Here is a 20,407-nt window from a genome sequence, read left to right as displayed (position 1 = left end):
CGGGACTAGACCAGTGCCCATATGGGATGCCAGCACTGCAGGCAGAGGATTAACCCAGTGCACCCTGGTGCAGGTCCCTGGGATATATTTCTTACAACTCATTAATATTTGTCAACATTTTAATTTTCTTGTCAAATATCTTTCTCTTAATAAATTTGTCTTATATTTATTTTTTATTCAGTACTCATAAAATTATTACTTGGCATTCATTGAATATAAAATGAAGCTCTCAGAAATTCATTCAGTTGATTTCCTTTATCATATTTCCAATATTTTAGTGTGTTGATATATTTTAGAAGCCCTATAAAATGTTTAAATCTACTTTATACATCTTTATACTTCAGATCCTTAATATTTATTTTGATATTGGTGTTCAATCATATGAACTCCCACTTTGGAAATCTTTTTGCTGTACTTCATAATTTGGCATTCTCTATTTCCTATTTTATAACTTAAGAAAATCTATATGATAAGTCATTGAGGATAGTGGTGGCATTGGTGCAGTGGGGTGACCAGCCTACCAACCCATCATGTTTCCTGATCTCTGTTTAACTAAAATGTCTTTAAGATGGACTTCCAAGGGTCTTTGTACTTGCTATACTTATTTGGAAATTCTCTGTCAAAAAGTATACAACTCTGAAATGTTTGGGCTATTTCACCAAGGAAACAGCCATTTTCATCACAGGAGCTTTCCAAAGAAAAAGGAAACACGCACTGGAGAGTGGAATAAGGGAATTCTGAGTACCAGGCATTCCCAGGTGCAGAAATGGAACTACAATTGTATAAGTATTTCCTCATTATTTTGGATATTAAATATATATGTATACTTATACATATATATGTTTATATGGATTCATATACTTACATATAATGTTCACAACAGTAAATGCATACATATATATATATTTGTTTTGTTCTATTATGAAACAAATTTTATTGAATTTTTTTAATGCATATGGCAATTGTCTTTATTCATTACAGTTACATAAATATTTCCAAATACCACTTTTATGTGCTAAATGTAATCCATTCTTATCAGCTTAGGATACATATATACAGAATTTTAAGGTAAAATATATAAACACAGCTACTGATTAAAAATAATAATATGCAGAAACATTATAACATTAGTATAATGAAACCTAGAAAAGCAATATTCACTTAAGACTAATAAGGATTTAAGTCAGAAAATGACAAGGGTTATGTAGTGACACAGCAGGCAGTTCTCTAGGAAGACATTACAACACTTCCTACCAGTATTTCTAGAGCATCAAGAGATGTAAGTAAAAAGCTATACAGACCAGCACTATGGTGTAGCGGGTAAAGCTACCACTTGCAGTGCCAACGTCCTATATGAGTATTAGTTTGAGTCCTGGATGATCCAATTCCAATCCAGCTCCCTGCTAATGCACCTGAGAATGCAGCATAAGATGGCACAAGTCCTCGTGCCCCTGCATCTATGTAGGAGACCAGGAAGAAATTCCTGGCTTCAGATTAACCCAGCTCTGGCCATTGTGGCCATTTTGTGTGTGTACCAGTAGATGGAAAATCTTCTCTCTCTCTCTCCCCCCACCCCACTCTCTCTGTAACTCTGCCTTTCAAATAAGTAGTCTTTAAAAATACCCTTATAAAACTGTGAGAAAAAGTGCAAATCTACCAGTGATAATCAGTATAAAGAAAAACAATGTTATAACACACAATGAGTGGTAATCACTAACTAGCAACATGTTATCATACAGATATGTCAGTTAACACAAAATGGAGTAAATAATGTCACTCCAAGTGTTGGAAAATCAAATAATAAGTGCATATGCATGAAAAATTACATATTTAAACTTTCTACTCTACCAAAATTTCCTACAGAATTAGAATTTATCTACAATCTATAACCTAACAAATTTTTCCATCATTTATAAAAATTTTACATGAATTGCATAAGTGACAAAAATTAAGAAAGATATTAACACAAATACCAAAATATAAATCAAGACATCCTTACAATTCAGAATATTTTTTTTCACCAAGAAGGCAAACTTGTATTTTATTTTGTTCAAGGAAGGGAAAAGAAATACCCTTAGTATAACATTATTTCCTGTTGTTGCAGACACAGTCACAGTCATATCAGCAGGCTAGAAAAGCCATCCCACTCCTGTGGTAGGCACTTGTGAATGGGGAAAGGGGACCAATCTTGTGGCCATAGCGTCGAACAGCTTCTCTGATGTGGCAGGGTTGGATGGCATCGCTGTGAGCCTCAACACCACAGGTTGCAGTACTCTCAGCAGAGCTGTGATACTGCATGAAGGTTGCAGAAATGGCATGGCTGAAGGGGTCCCCTGCCTTGGTTACCATGTCCTGTCTCACAAAAAGAGCCAAATACACCAGCTGTGCCACAGTTTCATATGCTAAATCTGCTAAAATTTCCATAGTGACAATAGTGGGTTTTATCTCCATACTGCTGAAGTCCAACCAGTCTCGAAATTTGGAACTTTTCTTGGAGAAACTTAAATGTCGACTTTTATAGAATTCTGCATATTGAGCTGAATCCATAATTTGAGTTTGTCTTTCTGCTCTCTCCATTATTTCTTGTTTAACTTCATCAATTTCATCATTTTCAAGCATTGACATTAGTTCTCCAGTCTGGTCAATAGAGTTGATGAAGTCTTGAACAATTTTTTGTCTTTTGTTTCTTTTGCTGCTGCTACTCAATTTGTTTTCTGGAAGATCATCTTCATCTATGCTTTCAATAATCTTTGATTTGTAGTCTCACATAAACATGTATTTTAACAGTCTTCTAAGTTTTTTCTTATCTTTGTGCATCAAAACCAGAAGATCTTCAGAAGAAATTACCCTTGCTCCCCGCAGCTGAGAAAATTCAGCAGCTTGCCATAACAGATTAATTAACTGAGTGCGCACCACATCTTCTACCAAAACCACTGTTTCATGAAGAGGCCTCCTGGCATCACCCAAAGAAAATATCATACTCATTATTTCTGCCACGAAGCTTATAGACTTCCCTGTACTTCTTTCACTGTTTGAAGTGGTGGTATACATTGGGCTAGTTGCAATATTATTCATCTTTTAATTCTACTTTTTTCCCACAAATTCTTTGAAGTACTTTTGAATGAGATATTCAAGTGGGGATGCAATCCTGCAGAAGCTCTGCTTTAAGAACACTTATGGCATGGCTTCATGTCCTGTGTGGAGACTGCAGGAGTAGAGATGGTGGGGTTTCTCCTGCTGAGGCCCATGACAGGATTGAAAAGGGGTGGGGGGCAGAGAATCTAGAGGAACAAGGTGATTTGGCTGTGTGGCGGGAGTTGTGTGGGGTGGGGGGTGCAAGATGGCATTAGCCCGACTCTGGGACAGGGGGCCTGGCAGACCAAGGAGGTAGTGATCTTGATGCCCTCACTACTGGTGGTGCTGGTGCATGCCCAGAGTAATATTTTTAAGCAACAAAAAACATCAAAAGGAATCGGGACTCATTCACCGCCTTCCAGCTGCCGGGGGTCCTAGCGTCCTCCTGAGGGCTTCTGCAGTGCGGAAAACGCAAACAGCAGCGCCAGCTGAGCCGCCTGGAGCTCCCTCAGGAGAACCAGGAAGCCAGCTACTGCAGCGCCAGAAAACGAGATCCCTCACCCGGCTGTACTGCTTCCCTGATACAAATTTTATTGAATTTTAATATATGATTCTAAAATTATTAACTGACACATAAATGTATATATGCTTATGTGACAATGTGGTTTTTCTATTGACATATACATTATGTAATGTTCAAATCAGGGTAAACATCCACTCATTTGTCATATTAAAGTGAAACATTCAAAATCCTTCTTTTAAATTGTTTTAGAAAAATGTATGGTGTGTTATTATAATCTATAGTCATTGTATTGTATCATACAGTAGAGTACCAGAACTTTTTACTCCTAACTATAACTTAGTACCTATTAACCAACCTTTTCCCATTCATTTCTCAACCCTACTCTCCTCAGTTTTTAGTAACCATCATTGTACTCTCAGTGACTCTGAGAACAACTTTGTTAGATCCCACATATGAATGAAAACATCCACTTATGTCTTTCTGGGCTTCACATAGTTCTCAAATGATAAGGATCCTCACTTCCATCCATATTGTTAAAATGATTAAAATATACTTGGAAGAATTCCAAGATGTTGGAGCAGGGAGGGAGATTACTGCTCTGGTCCAGGAGAAGATAATTTATAAAAAGTGGAGAGAGAGAGCAGTCACAAGGAAGAGTTAGGGAGAAAATGGAGGAGGAAACTGTATGTAGATTAGAGGGACATGGTGGACCTACAGCGAGAGCATGGATTTCCACAACTCAGGACTCCAGCATCCAAGAGCCTATGCACCAACATTGGAACATGAGGTGAGACCAGAATGCAGCAGCCCAAGCCAGTGGCACTAAAGCTGCAGAAAGACCCTAGAGGGAACCTGTCTTGGAGTCCCTTGGGGGATAGTGTACTGGCCACACTAGAGGAGAAAAAAAAACCTGGAGGAACATGATTCTCTCTCCTGAGAACTTTACAATGGCATCCTGTAAAAATCCAAAGGAACAGGCACCATTTTGGACATACATAACAGCTGCACCAGCTCAAGTCCACAACCAGCAACTAGCTGACTGGAGACTCCTGACTCTGGTGGGAAGAATTAAGAAGGGGTTGGACTCATGACTGTGGGCTTCTGTGCCCAGACTGTGAAAAAACTAAGGTTGTGTGAGAGGATTCTTGTTGTGGCTGACTTTGGGCAGTCACTGTCATAGAATCCACATGCACAGGGCTTCCTTGTTACCTGGAGAAGGACATTGCTGGGTAATCTGAACTAAAACAGTGGACTGCACTGTTTGTGTGGTCCTTGGGACAGAGCAGATGAATATTATACCCACTGGGGCTAGCATTAAGTCACTGTTCTCCTTTGAGGAGAGGAGCTCAGCTGAGCAGAATAAACTTCTCTTCTGATTAAAAAAAAAGTGGAGATTTACAACCTCAAAGCAAGGTGTGTCACCTTAGGCAAACCCTTCACCCTGGAGAACTGAACAGAGCTCTCTGGCCACACCCAGCACAAACCTCTAGATATAAAATGTAAGCAGACATTCCACATATCTACAAAGAAATAACACAAAGATAAAAGCCACCAAAACAACAACAACCAAAAAGAAGAAATCAACAAGTATCTCCACAAATGCTGAACAACAAACATACCATTCAAGAAACAAGCATAAGGAAGACAACATGACACCTCCAAAATAACACAACACTTCAATACTAGATTATGAAGATTATGATATATAGGAAATGGAAGAAATGGAATTCAAATAATTGATCATAAGATTACATAGAATTAATTAGAAGCAAATGCACAACTACTGAAACCCATAGAATAAATGAAATAAATTTTCCCATGAAATTGAGATCTTAGACAGAAATCAAAATGAAATGAAGAATTCAATAGAACAAATAAAAATGCAGTGGAAGGCCTTAACAACAGAATCGGTGATGCAGAAGATAGGATATCAGACTTAGAAGACAAAGCACAGGAAATTATACAGTCCAACCAAGAACAAGAAGAGGATATTACAAAATAAAAAAACACTGTTGGGAATCTACAGGACACTATCAAATGACCCAACATACAGGTCTAGGAGTTCCTGAAGGCATGGAAAGAGAGAAATGAATAGAATGTCTCTTTAGTGAAATAAAAACAGAAAACTTCCCTAATTTAGAGAAAGAAGGGACATCTAAGTACAAGAAGCACATAGAACTCCTAATACACATGACCAGAAAAGATCTTCATCATGACACATTGTAATAAAAGTCACCACATTAAAACATAAAGAAAAGAGGGGCGGAGCCAAGATGGAGGAAGAGTGAGGGCGTATACAACAGTTTGGGAAAAGAAATTTTAACAAGGGTGGAGTTACTGTACCCTTAAGAAGAGACTCATAAGAAAAAACTGCAGAGGAAACTCTTTCGGATCTAGTGGATGTGACACGGAGGACCTACGAGGAGAGCAAGGTGGCCCACTGCCACACCGAGCCACGCTGAGCCCTGCCCAGCTGCAAGGAGCTGTGCTGAGCCACACCTAGCAGCGCCCAGCTGTGCCGTGCCGCACCAACCCGACCTGCACTGAGCCATGCCATGGACACGGGCGCCACGAGAGTTGGGAAACAGCGAGCCCAGCTACAGAAGCCCACCCACAGAATTTGAGCCCCGGCGCTGGAAGGAAAGGTAACCCGAGACATTGGTCGCGAAGATTAGACCGTGGTCCGAGCTCAAGTGGGGGGGAGGGGGAATTACACCAGGCTGACTGGAAGAAAAAAAAAGGGGGGGGGGGGGACCAGCTGGGACACTAGCCTCTCTCTGCACTCTCCTAACAAACCCCAGAAAGACAAAGAGCAGGGACCATTTACATAAGAAAAACAAACTCTTTAGCCTAGGCAACACTGAAGAACCAAACAGAGCACTTTGGCCACATCTCCAAGATGCCAAACAAATGTAGATACCAAGGTAACAAGAGCAAGGAACACACTATAATGCCCCCTAATGAAAAAGACACCCCAATTCAAGATTATGAAGATGATGAGATAGAAGAAATGCAAGAAGCAGATCGCAAAAAATTAGTAAGATCATTAAGAAACTCTCAAAATCAAATTCTTGAACTACAGAAATCCTTAATGGACAAGATAGAAAATCTCTCTCGCAAAAATGAAATATTAAGGAGGTATCAAAATGAAATGAAACAACTAGTAGAACAAGAAACAGTGATAGTGATGAGAAACCATAATGAAATGAAGAATTCAATAGATCAAATGACAAACACATTAGAGAACCTTAAAAACAGAATGGGGGAAGCAGAAGAGAGAATATCTGAATTAGAAGACAGAGAACAGGAAAGGAAACAGGCAAACCAAAGAAAAGAAGAGGAAATTAGAAATCTAAAAAATATTGTTGGGAATCTACAGGATACTATTAAAAAACCCAACATTCGGGTCCTAGGAGTTCCTGAAGGCATGGAGAGGGAGAAAGGATTAGAAGGCCTTTTTAGTGAGATACTAGCAGAAAATTTCCCAGGTTTGGAGAAGGAGAGAGGCATCTTAGTACAGGAAGCTCATAGAACCCCTAATAAACATGACCAAAAGAGATCCTCACCACGACACATTGTAATTCAACTCACCACAGTGAAACATAAAGAAAAGATCTTAAAACGCACAAGAGAGAAACATCAGACAACTCTCAGAGGATCCCCAATTAGACTCACAGCTGACTTCTCATCAGAAACCTTACAAGCGAAGAGGGAATGGCGAGATATAGCCCAGGTACTAAGAGAGAAAAACTGCCAGCCCAGAATATTATATCCTGCAAAGCTCTCATTTGTGAATGAAGGTGAAAGAAAGACCTTTCACAGCAAACAGAAATTGAATTTGTCGCCACTCGTCCAGCCCTGCAAAAGATGCTTAAAGATGTGTTACACACAGAAACACAGAAACACGGTCATCAATATGAAAGAAGGTAAAGGAAGGAAACCTCACAGCAAAAGATCACAGGAAACCCAAAAATGATAGGGCAAAGTTACTACTTATCGATAGTCACATTAAACGTTAAAAGCCTGAACAATCCAGTTAAAAGACACCGATTGGCTGATTGGGATAAGGAACAAAACCCATCTATCTGCTGCTTACAAGAAACACGTCTTTCTAACAAAGATGCACACAGACTGAAAGTGAAAGGATGGAAAAAGATATACCATGCCAACAGAAATGAAAAAAGAGCGGGAGTAGCCTTCTTAATATCAGGTAACATAAATTTTACCACAAAAACTATTAGGAGAGACAAAGAGGGGCACTATATAATGATTAAGGGATCCATTCAACAGGAAGATATAATGGTTATCAATGTATATGCACCTAATTACAGGGCACCGGTTTATTTAAAAGACTTGTTAAGGGACTTAAAGGGAGACTTAGACCCCAATACAATAGTACTGGGGGACTTCAATACCCCACTCTCAGAGATAGACAGATCATCAGTACAGAAGACCAACAAGGAGACAGTAGATTTAAACGACACTATAGCCCAAATGGACCTAACAGATATCTACAGAACTTTTTATCCTACACAGAAAGACTTTACATTCTTCTCAGCAGTACATGGAACCTTCTCTAGGATTGACCACATGCTAGGCCATAAAGCAAGTCTTAGCAAATTCAAAAGAATTAGAATCATACCATGCAGCTTCTCAGACCATAAAGGAATGAAGTTGGAAATTAGCAACTCGGGAATCCCTAGAGCACATACAAACACACGGAGACCGAACAACATGCTCCTGAATGAACAATGGGACATAGAAGAAATTAAAAGAGAAATCAAAAATTTTCTGGAAGTAAATGAGGATAACAGCACAACATACCAAAACCTATGGGATACAGCAAAAGCAGTATTAAGAGGAAAATTTATATCAATATGTGCCTACATCAAGAAATTGGAAAGGCACCAAATAGATGAGCTTTCAAGTCATCTCAAGGATCTAGAAAATCAGCAGCAAACCAGACCCAAAGCTAGTAGGAGAAGAGAAATAATTAAAATCAAAGAAGAAATCAACAGGATTGAATCTAAAAAAAATTACAAAAAATAAGCCAAACGAGGAGCTGTTTTTTTGAAAAAATAAACAAAATTGACACCCCATTGGCCCAACTAACTAAAAAAAGAAGAGAAAATACCCAAATCAATACAATTAGAGATGAAAAAGGAAATGTAACAACAGACACCACAGAAATAAAAAGAATCATCAGAAATTACTACAAGGACTTGTATGCCAGCATACAGAGAAATCTATCAGAGATGGATAGATTCCTGGACACATACAACCTACCTAAATTGAGCCAGGAAGACATAGAATACCTAAACATCCATAACTGACACAGAAATTGAAACAATAATAAAGGCCCTTCCCACAAAGAAAAGCCCAGGACCAGATGGATTCACTGCTGAATTCTACCAGACATTTAAAGAAGAACTAACTTCAATTCTTCTCAAATTATTCAGAACAATCAAAAAAGAAGGAATCCTTCCAAATTCTTTCTATGAAGCCAGCATCACCTTAATTCCTAAGCCAGAAAAAGATGCAGCATTGAAAGAGAATTACAGACCAATATCCCTGATGAACATAGATGCAAAAATCCTCAATAAAATTCTGGCCAGTAGAATGCAACATCACATTAGAAAGATCATCCCCCCAGACCAATTGGGATTTATCCCTGGTATGCAGGGATGTTTCAATGTTCGCAAAACAATCAACGTAATACACTACATTAACAGAATGCAGAAGAAAAACCAAATGATTATCTCAATAGATGCAGAGAAAGCATTTGATAAAATACAACACTCTTTCATGATGAAAACCCTAAGCAAACTGGGTATAAAAGGAACATTCTTCAACACAATCAAAGCAATATATGAAAAAACCACAGCCAGCATCCTATTGAATGGGGAAAAGTTGGAAGCATTTCCGCTGAGATCTGGTACCAGACAGGGATGCCCACTCTCACCACTACTATTCAATATAGTTCTGGAAGTCTTAGCCAGAGCTATTAGGCAAGAAAAAGAAATTAAAGGGATACAAATTGGGAAGGAAGAAGTCAAACTATCCCTCTTTGCAGATGATAGGATTCTTTATTTAGGGGACCTAAAGAACTCTACTAAGAGACTACTGGAACTCATCGAAGAGTTTGGCAAAGTAGCAGGATATAAAATCAATGCACAAAAATCAACAGCCTTTGTATACACAGGCAATGCCACGGCTGAGGAACAACTTCTAAGATCAATCCCATTCACAATAGCTACAAAAACAATCAAATACCTTGGAATAAACTTAACCAAGGACGTTAAAGATCTCTATGATGAAAACTACAAAACCTTAGAGAAAGAAATAGAAGAGGATATCAAAAAATGGAGAAATCTTCCATGCTCATGGATTGGAAGAATCAATATCATCAAAATGTCTATTCGCCAAAAGCAATTTATACATTCAATGCAATACCAGTAAAGATATCAAAGACATTCTTCTCAGATCTGGAAAAAATGATGCTGAAATTCATATGGAGACACAGAAGACCTCGAATATCCAAACCAATCTTGTACAACAAAATCAAAGCCAGAGGCATCACAATACCAGATTTCAGGACATACTACAGGGCAGTTGTTATCAAAACAGCATGGTACTGGTAAAGAAACAGATGTATAGACCAATGGAACAGAATAGAAACACCAGAAATCAATCCAAACATCTACAGCCAACTTATATTTGATCAAAGATCCAAAACTAATCCCTGGAATAAGGACACCCTATTCAATATATGGTGCTGGGAAAACTGGATGTCCATGTGCAGAAGCTTGAAGCAAGACCCCTACCTTTCACCTTACACAAAAATTCACTCAACATGGGTTAAAGACTTAAATCTATGACCCGAAACCACCAAATTATTAGAGAGCATTGGAGAAACCCTGCAAGATATAGGTACAGTCAAAGATTTCTAGGAAAAGACCCCAGGAGCACAGGCAATCAAAACCAAAATTAACATTTGGGATTGCATCAAATTGAGAAGTTTCTGTACTTCAAAAGAAACAAGCAGGAAAGTGAAGAGGCAACCGACAGAATGGGAACAAATATTTGCAAACTATACTACAGATAAAGGGTTAATAACCAGATTCTACAAAGAAATCAAGAAACTCCACAACAACAAAACAAACAACCCACTTAAGAGATGGGCCAAGGACCTCAATAGACATTTTTCGAAAGAGGAAATCAAATGGCCAACAGACACATGAAAAAATGTTCAAGATCACTACCAATCAGGGAAATGCAAATCAAAACCACAATGAGGTTTCACCTCACCCCTGTGAGAATGGCTCACATTCAGAAATCTACCAACAACAGATGCTGTCAAGGATGTGGGGAAAAAGGGACACTAACCCACTGTTGGTGGGAATGCAAACTGGTTAAGCCACTCTGGAAGTCAGTCTGGAGATTCCTCAGAAACCTGAACATAACCCTACCATACAACCCAGCCATCCCACTCCTTGGAATTTACCCAAAGGAAATTAATTTGGCTAATAAAAAAGCCATCTGCACATTAATGTTTATTGCAGCTCAATTCACAAGAGCTAAGACCTGGAACCAACCCAAATGCCCATCAACAGTAGACTAGATAAAGAAATTATGGGACATGTACTCCATAGAATAAATACAGCAGTAAGAAACAATGAAACCCAGTCATTTGCAACAAGATGGAGGAATCTGCAAAACATGCTGAGTGAATTAAGCCAGTCCCAAAGAGACAAATATCATTTGTTTTCCCTGATCGGTGACAACTGAGCACCAAAGGGGAAACCTGTTGAAGTGAAATGGACACTATAAGAAACAATGACCTGATCAGCTCTTGTCCTGACTCTAGATGTACAATGTAATACTTTATCCTTTTTAGTATTTGTGGTTGTTGTAGTTGTTTTCCTAGTAATAGTGGTTGAACTCTGTAACTAACACACAATTATTCTTAGGTGTTTAAATTTTAACTGAAAAGTGATCCCTGTTAAATTTAAGAGTGGAAAAAGAGAGGGAGGAGATGTACAATTTGGGACATGCTCAATCGGACCTGCCACAATTGCTGGAGTTAGAAACGTGTCAGGGGATCCAATACAATCCCATCAAGCTGGCATTACCAATGCCATCTCACTAGTCCAAGTGATCAATTTCAGTTCACAACTGATGGCTCTGATAGGTCTAAGAGTCAAAGGGATCACACAAACAAGACAAGTGTCTGCTAATACTAACTGATAGAATCAAAAAGGGAGAGAAGGATCCAACATGGGAAGTGGGATACACAGCAGACTCATAGAATGGCTGACGTCCTAAACAACACTCTGGCCTCAGAATTAGCCCCTAAGGCATTCGGATCTGGCTGAAGAGCCCATGACAGTATTGTAGGCATGGAAAGCCAAGATATCATGGAAAAGGAAAAAAAGAAGAAGACCTACATGAAAGATCTCTGTGAGTGAGATCTCAGTGGAAAGAACAGGGCCATCAAAGAAGGAGGTACCTTTCTCTGAAGGGAGGAGAGAACGTCCACTTTGACTATGACCCTATCAGAATAAGATCAAATCAGCGAACTCTAAAGGCTTTCATAGCCCTGGCAACTCATGACTAGAGCCTAGGGAGATTACTGACACCATAAACAAGAGTGTCAAATTGTTAAGTCAGCAACAGGAGTCACTGTGTACTTACATCCCATGTGGGATCTGTCCTTAATGTGTTGTCTAATGTGCAGTAATGCTATAACTAGTACTGAAACAGTATTTTTACACTTTGTGTCTCTGTGTGGGTGCAAACTGATGAGATCTTTACTAATTATATACTGAATCGATCTTCTGTATACAAAGAGAATAGGAAATAAAAAAAAACCTGGTGTTAAATCGGAAATGGCATAGAAAATTAATTAATTAAAAAAAAACATTATGTAGGATCTCCGTCTTTAATGTGCTGTACACTGTTATTTAATGCTATTACTAGTACTCCAACAGTATTTTTTTCATTTTGTGTTGCTATATGGGGGCAAACTCTTGAAATCTTTACGTAATGTATACTAAACTGATCTTCTTTATATAAAGAGAATTGAAAATGAATCTTGATGTGAATGGAAGGGGAGAGGGAGCGGGAAAGGGGAGGGTTGTGGGTGGGAGGGAAGTTATTGGAGGGGGGAAGCCATTGTAACCCTTAGGCTGTACTTTGTAAATTTGTATTCATTAAATAAAAGTTTAATAAATGAAAAAAAAAGGTTCTGGATTTACTTATAATCCATCCCAGTCACTTTATATATGAAATGTTCTGCTTTGATAAATACTCACTGAGAATGTTTTACTTACATAGCATGTAGCTTCCTGAATCCCTCCACTTTTCTTCTTACTCCAAGTCCCAATCAATGCAGAAACATAGCTGTGGAATTATTCTTTTGCTGTGTTCTTGGAAGAACAAGGAGTTAATAAGGAAAGACAGCTGTCCAGCAAAGACCAAGAATATCCAAGGGAGGTCAGGAAAGTCAGCTGAACAAGTGAGATTACCAATATGTATACTGCATGCTCTGTTCATTAATATATTTTTATTTTCTTGCACAAGAAGAGATCAGGGCTACTGCTGTCTTTTGATAATTAATGAGATATACAGTGCTGAAGAAAAGTGACTTATAGGTCACCAGAGCTGACCCAGAATCCCAGCATACACAAATGACAAAAAAATTTATGAACTCCCTTCATGTTTCCTGAAATAGCAATGAAGTAGAACAAATAGAAAATTAGGAAATAAAAAAATAGAAATCCCATGCCAGATTAAGTAAATTTGAACTTCTTCTTTCTAGAAGGAACAGTTAAATATATGTAAATGGAAGAAGACAGAATTGGGTTTTTTTTTGGAAATCAGAAGGGAGAAAGAACATTAAACACTACTGTGACACCACCCAGAAAAAATGAAAAACTGTTATTTCAACTAGCACAGTGACAGTGAGAATAAAACGATGAGAGAAATAAGGCCAACAGAATTAAGATGCACCAGTTGTGACAGTGGACAGAATTTGAGTGTAAAGAAAAGGTATATGATTAACAGAACATTGAATAGAGAAATTTCTAAACATTTGGGAAAAATAATTTCCTGTATAAAACCAATGAGAAGACTATCAAAAACTGTAAGTATCCACATCTTCAGAAAACTGGAAATTATATAGATGCTTGCAATAACCTTGGAAGTTTTTACTCAGAAAATTGGCTGAATTTCAGTAAAAGAAGTGATATTTGGGACATGGAATAGTTTTCCATTCAGGTCTTCCACTCCCTTCCTCCAAAGTATAAGTTTGGATTTCCCTAAACCAAAACCCCAAACCAAAAATCTCCAAAGTCCAAAACTTACTCAGTGCTCACCACAAGAGGAAAATCCTACACCTGACCTCATGTGAGGTATTATGGTCAAAATGTTTGCACACTGGGTGGGGCCTGTGCTGTGGTGAATTGGGTTAAGGCTTCAGGCTGCATAGCTGGCATCCCATATGGGCACAAGTTTGAGTCCCTGCTGCTCCACTTCTGATCCAGCTGCCTGCTATTGTTCCTGGGAGAGCACAGGAAGATGGCCTATTTTCTTTGGCCCCTTAACCCACATGGGAGACCCAGAAGAATCTTCTGGCTCCTGGCTCTGGATAGGTTTAGCTCTGGTTATTGTGGCCATTTGGGAAGTCAACCAGCAGATGAAACCTCTCTCTGTCTCTTCTCTTTTTTTAAAATAAATAAAATAAATATTTTAAAAAGTAAAATGCTGACATACAAAAATATGGTATAAATTATGTTCACTCTATGAATAAGTGAATACCTCTTGAAATTTGAGTCCTATCACCAAGATTTCTCCTTAATTGTATAATATCCCAAAATCTCCCCATATTAGTCCCAAGCCATTGCCATAAGGGACAGACTAATTCTATTGAAAACCAACAGTTCCATTCTCACATAGAAAATGAGCACCTGGAACAAGTATGCAGGAATTTATTTTTAATTTTTTTAAAATTTTATTTAGTAAATATAAATTTCCAAAGTACAGTTTATGGATTACAATGGCTTCCCCCCCACATAATTTCCCTCACACTCGCACCCCTCCCATCTCCCACTCCCTCTCCCATTCCATTCACATCAAGATTCATTTTCAATTCTCTTTATATACAGAAGATCGATTTAGTATATATTAAGTAAAGATTCCATCAGTTTGCACCCACACAGAGACACAAAGTGTAAAATACTGTTTCAGTACTAGTTATAGCATCACTGCACATTAGACAACACATTAAGGACAGATCTCACATGGGATGTAAATACACAGTGACTCCTGTTGTTGACTTAACAATTTGACACTCTTGTTTATGGTGTCAGTAATCTCCCTAGGCTCTAGTCATGAGTTGCCAAGGCTATGGAAGCCTTTTGCGTTCGCCAACTTCGACCTTATTCTGACAGGGTCGTAGTCAAAGTAGAAGTTCTCTCCTCCCTTCAGAGAAAGGTACCTCCTTCTTTGATGGCCCCATTCTTTCCACTGGGATCTCACTCACAGAGATCTTTCATTTAGCTCTTCTTTTTTTCCAGAGTGTCTTGCCTTTCCATGCCCAAAATACTCTCATGGGCTCTTCAGCCAGATCTGAATGCCTTAAGGGCTGATTCTGAGGCCAGAGTGCTATTTAGGACATCTGTCATTCTATGAGTCTGCTGTGTATCCCGCTTCCCATGTTGGATCTTTCTCTCCCTTTTTGATTCTATCAGTTAGTATTAGCAGACACTTGTCTTGTTTGTGTGATCCCTTTGACTCTTAGACCTATCAGAGCCATCAGTTGTGAACTGAAATTGATCACTTGGACTAGTGAGATGGCATTGGTACATGCCAGCTTGATGGGATTGTATTGGATCCCCTGGCACGTTTCTAACTCCACCATTTTGGGCAAGTCCGATTGAGCATGTCCCAAATTGTGCATCTCCTCCCTCTCTTATTCCCACTCTTATATTTAACAGGGATCAGTTTTCAGTTAAAATTTCAAACCTAAGAATAATTGTGTGTTAATTACAGAACAAGAGTTGCCATTACTTAACCAGATTAGTGCTTCTGTAAAAACTAAAGTCCATTAGCAAACCCCATCTTTATATGACAAAACTCACAGCTAACCTTCTAATAGCAGTTTTTCCCCTAGGAATCCTTAGTAAAAACAAGAAGTAGCAATAGCTTGATCCTGAGTCTTCCTGAGATGATGATAAACATTGGGGAAATATGCAATAGACACAAAATTTTTAAAACAAAATCTGGAAAATGTGAATCAGGGATTGAATAATTGAATCTACTTCAAAATTCACATTTTGAAGCTGTAATCCCAAGTGTAATTAAGAAGTAATTAAGAAGAAATGAGTCATAAGGATGCAGCCATAATCCAACAGGATTAGTCTTTTTCTAGGAAAAGACAGCAGAGAGTGTGTCTGTTCTGTTTTCACACATTCATGGAAGAAATGTCATTTGAGGTTGTAACAAGCAAGATCTGTGTGCAAGCCAGTAAAAGACCCATTACCATAGACTGACTCTACCAGAACCATTAGAAAATTCTGTTTTCTAATCCACTTAGTCTATGATAATTTTGTTTTGAAAAGCTAAGAAGAAGACTACACAAACGCCTACAGAGGGCTCTTATTAAAGTTCTAAACCATTCCTATGTTTGCAAATGGATCAATGTGATATACCACATTAACAAACTGCAGATGAAAAACCATATGATTATCTCAATAGATGCAGAGAAAGCATTTGATAATATACAACATCCTTTCATGATGAAAACTCTAAGCAAACTGGGTATAAAAGGAACATTCCTCAATACAATCAAAGCAATTTATGAAAAACCCACGGCCAGCATCCTATTGAATGGGGAAAAGTTGGAAGCATTTCCACTGAGATCCGGTACCAGACAGGGATGCCCACTCTCACCACTGCTATTCAATATAGTTCTGGAAGTCTTAGCCAGAGCTATTAGGCAAGAAACAGAAATTAAAGGGATACAAATTGGGAAGGAAGAACTCAAACTATCCCTCTTTGCAGATGATGATTCTTTATTTAGGGGATCCAAAGAACTCTACTAAGAGACTATTGGAACTCATAGAGAGTTTGGCAAAGTATCAGGATATAAAATTTTAAAAATGCACAAAAATCAACAGCCTTTGTATACACAGGCAATGCCACGGCTGAGAAAGAACTTCTAAGAGCAATCCCATTCACAACAGCTGCAAAAATAATCAAATACTTTGCAATACACTTAAGGAATGGTGTCATATATCTCTATATATATGCATATGACAGAGCACAGGAAAGTATACAGTCAAATTTTCTAATATTACAGTGCTTTAATGATATCACAATTAATTATGACATGTCAATGGTAGCTTTATAATATCACAAAGTTTTTATGACATCACAATTGATCATAATGTCACAATGGTAGCTTTATATTGGCACAATATTTTAAGATTTCTATAACATCATAGTTTATGACAATTTATATGAAATCAAAAGAGTAGATTTATGACATCATAATGGTTTATGGCATTACAATTGATTATGATACTGCAAAGTAGTTATTTATGACATCACAGTGGTTTTTGTGACTCCACAATTGATTATTACACCACAATGTTTGGTTTCTGACACAACAATGGTTTATCACTCCCAGTTGATTACATCATAACGAGTTTTTATGCCATCACCATGGACTACTGGGTGACAGTGAAAAAAGGTCTTTTTACCTCTAACCAGGTCCTGGGTAAGAATAGAGACTCCAAATCACAACACCACCGGAAGATGGGAGGGCACCCTGGGTGAGTCGGTCAACAGCCTTCCAGGTGATGGGTGTTAAGTGCCAGCACTTTGTGGAATGTGTAGCCGCAGCTTCCCCGGCTTCAAAGTTTTTTTTTTTAACTTTTATTTAATGAATATAAATTTCCAGTGTACAGCTTATGGATTACAATGGCTTCCCCCTCCCATAACTTCCCTCCCACCCGCAACCCTCCCCTCTCCCGCTCCCTCTCCCCTTCCATTTGCATCAAGATTCATTTTCAATTCTCTTTATATACAGAAGATCAATTTAGTATAAAGATTTCAACAGTTTGCACCCACATAGAAACACAAAGTGAAACATACTGTTTGAGTACTAGTTCAAGTTTTGTGGGGAGTAAGTCTGCCCTGGGAGCCCTTTAGGCCACAGGGCCAGATGTCCACTAAAGGCATTCACATAAGGTTCCCGCTTAGACCCACCCGGTTACACGTCTGGTGGGGAGCAAGGACAAGGGGTGCAGGGCAGGAGAGGGCAGCTGTGGCAGCGAAAGAAGCACGTCAATTTTTGCAGTCTGACCATCCCTGGGGAAGGTCTCCATGGCCACCATGTATTATGACATCACAATGGCAGTTTTATTATGTCACAATGGAAGCTAATGGCAACACAATGATGGTTTATGTCATCTCTAGTGATTATAACAACACAATGGCTGGCTAATCACAATTGTTTCATCACTTCAAAATTGAGTATGATAGTTCAATATGGATCTATGACAACATGGTGGTATAACACCACATATGTTTATGACATCACATTCTTGTTCATGATGTCAAAACATTTTAGGACTTCAAAATTAATTATGGCAATGTAATGGTTGTTTAATGACAAAAGTGGTACATTTATAGCATCAGGATATTGGTATATGACAGAATTATTTTCATAACATAACAATTATTACAACACTGTGATAGTTTATGATATCACAACGTTCATGGCATCACAGTGCTCATGATATCACAATCGCAGTTTATGAAATTACATTTGATCATGACACTTCATAATTGATTATTTGACATCAAAGCAGTTGGTTTATAACTTACAATGGCTTTTTATGGAATATGATATCACATATCATAGTCTATGAAATAACAATAGTGGTTATGACATCACAATTCATTAGTATTTCAAAATGGTAGGTTTACCTCACAATGGTTCAGAATTGTTTATGACTCACAGTTATAGGTTTATGATATAACAATGGTGGCTTATATTATTTGAGTTGATTGTGACATGATTTTTGTGACATCGCCATTGATTATGACAAAATAATGGTAGCTTTGTAACATGACCATAGATTTTTATGTAAAATATTGGTTCATGACATCACAATAGATTTTATATCACAATTAATTATAATGGTGTTTTATGACAGTTCAATTGATTATGATGTCATAAAATCCAACTGCTGATATTACAATTGTTTTATAACTTCACAATTGATTGTGACATTAAATGGTAGGTTTAGTATATCACAATGGTGGATTATTATATATTCATTAATTATAACATTAAGGTTTACAAAATTACAATTAATTGTGACACAACAATGGTAGCTTTATAACAGCATGATGGTTTTTATGGTTTCTGTGACATCACAATTTATGATAACATCATAATAATATTCTATGACATAACAATTGATAATGAATTTGCCCCAGTTGATTATGAAATCATGAGGTTTTTTTTCAACAATCACAATTGATTATAACAATGGTAACTTTATGACATCACAATATATTTTCACTTCAAAATTCATTTTATCACATCAGAATTGAGTATAATATTAAAGTAATGTCTATGCTAGTTTACATATGGCATCACAGTAGTTGGTTTATGACATCAAAGTGGTGATTCATAGTAATGCATTTGATTATAACATCACTATGGTAGTTTTATGACATCACAATTGATTATGGAAACTCAATGGTTGGTTTTTGATATCACAATAGAAGGCCTAAGACATCACAATGTCTTTTTACATCAAAATGGTGGCTTATGACATCAGGATTGTGACATTACAATGGTAGGCTTATGAAATCAGAGTTGATATGGTTGGGTTATGATATAACATTGTGGGGTTACAGCATCACAATATGGATTTGTGACATCACAATGGTTTTTGCGAATCACAATATTGATATTGACCTCATATCACAAAATTTATATTGAACTTACATGGGTGTGTAATACATCACGGTTGATTATGACATTACAGTAGATTTATGCTTATAAATGCCTTCAAAATAGCTACTAATTTTAAATTCATTTTGTGATGCTACAATTATGATATCAGAACAGTATGTCTGATGGCACAATGATAGGTGTATGATGTCACAATGGATTTAGAACTTTACCATTAATCATGGCATCACAACAGTTGGATTATGACATCACAATGATTTGCTTTATGGCATCAAATATTGCTTTATGAAATCACAATGGCTTTATGAGATCACAGTTTAAATCATAATGGTGGTTTATGACATCACTTTCCATGATGGTTTATGATAGCACAGTGGTAGCATATGGTATTGCAATTGATTATGACATCACAATGTTACGTGTATGAAGCCAGAAGTTTTGATGGCTTCACAATTTATTGTAACATAAATGGTAGGTTTCTGATAGTACAATGTTTTTGCACATTAATGTGTCATAATGTACATTACTGCTTTTTGATATTACAAGTTTTTAAACTTGACTGATTATGGCATCACAATTGGATTATGATGTCAAAATGTTTTGTGATTTCATAAATGAGTATATTACTATGTTAGGTTTATGATGTGACAATGGGGGCTTACCACATCAGGACTGCTATATCACAAAGATATTTATATTACAATTGATTACATAATAGTTGTAGCTTTATGATGTTGCAGTGGATTTTTATGACTACTCATAACGCTGGTTCATGAAATCACAATTGATTAAGCAATGGTATTATGATATTATGA

At 37.6% G+C, this 20,407-nt stretch overlaps 1 pseudogene; it reads right to left on the bottom strand.

Moving 5' to 3' along the window:
* Nucleotides 1-2,121: 2,121 nt before the first annotated feature.
* LOC133751632 (transcription initiation protein SPT3 homolog) lies at nt 2,122-3,075 on the bottom strand (annotated as a pseudogene).
* Between the last annotated feature and the right edge of the window lie 17,332 nt (nt 3,076-20,407).

This window comes from Lepus europaeus, chromosome 22 (genome assembly GCF_033115175.1).
Source record: "Lepus europaeus isolate LE1 chromosome 22, mLepTim1.pri, whole genome shotgun sequence".
NCBI classification, from domain to species: Eukaryota; Metazoa; Chordata; class Mammalia; order Lagomorpha; family Leporidae; genus Lepus; species Lepus europaeus.
Note: the sequence above shows the minus strand (reverse complement) of the source record. Positions and strands in the feature narration are given on the sequence as shown.